Raw genomic sequence first — 1,459 nt, 5'->3', positions numbered from 1 at the left:
TTTAAGCCAAGATCGCAAGTTCTGCCTATTCGGCACGACATATATATTTATATGTATATATATATATATATATATATGTATATATATATATATATATATATATATATATATATATATATATATATATATATATATATGTCGTGCCGAATATGTAAAACTGGTCAATTAGCAAGAACTCATTTAAAATAAAGTCCTTTCTAAAATTTTCTCTTATACGTTTAAAGATATATTTTTTTCATTAATGTTGATGTAAAAACTTATAATTTTGCACCAAAGGGAACTTAGAAAACTTACCTAACCTTATTATAACAAGAACGATTTATTTTAGCCTAACCCAACTAAATATATTTTAGATCTGTTTACAATAATTTAATACTAAACAAACAAAGTGAAATATATTTTTTCGTTAGGCTCAGAATGATTTTGGGGAAATTATTGCATACACAAATTTTCACTTGTCCTATATGGCAAAATGAGCGTTGCTATTTAAGCCAAGATCGCAAGTTCTGCCTATTCGGCACGACATATATACATATATATATATATATATATATATATAAATATATATATATAAATATATATATATATATAAATATATATATATATATGAATATATATATATATATATATGTGTGTGTAGGTAAAACTGGTCAATTAGCAAGAACTCATTTAAAATTAAGTCCTTCCTAAAATTTTCTCTTATACATTTAAAGATATATTTTTTCATTTATGCTAATATAAAAATTAATGATTTTGTATCAAAAGGAACTTAGAAAACTTACTTAAACTTAATATAACAAGCGCAATTTAACTCAGCCTAATCCAACTAAATATATTTTATATAACTTTACAATAATTTAATAACAAATAAACACAATGAAATATTTTTTTTTCGTTAGATTCAGAATGATTTTTGCGAAATTATTGCTCACACAAATTTTCACTTGCCCTGTTCGGCAAGAAGTGCGTTGCTAGTTAAGCCAAAATCTCAAGTTTTACTTATTCGGCACGACACAGACACCTATATATATATATGTATATATATATATATATATATATATATATATATATATATATATATATATATATATATATATATATATATGCATATATACATATATTTATTTATTTATGTATTTATATATACTGTAATAATTTTTTTATTATTTTTAGTGGTAGTAGAAGTAGAAGCTATTACTAATACTAGTATTACTACTATTATTAATTTCATGGATAAGCGTTAAACTCGTAGGAGTAATACAGCGATTGAGATATAGGAGGCAATCAGATTCGAGCCAAGAAAAGCGTGGGCAGCTCCATTTCCAGGATTCAAGAGATCTTCACGAGCATCAAAGGCTGGGATGAACTCTGGTCAACAGAAGATCAAATCTCCTACGCCGTGTTGCTCAACACAGACTCGCTGCTGGAAGCTCAACTCTAGTATAAAAGTTTTCCGAGA

Source organism: Cherax quadricarinatus, chromosome 53, assembly GCF_038502225.1.
Source record: "Cherax quadricarinatus isolate ZL_2023a chromosome 53, ASM3850222v1, whole genome shotgun sequence".
NCBI lineage: Eukaryota > Metazoa > Arthropoda > Malacostraca > Decapoda > Parastacidae > Cherax > Cherax quadricarinatus.
The sequence above is the reverse complement of the archived record's forward strand: the minus strand, read 5'-3'. Positions refer to the sequence as shown.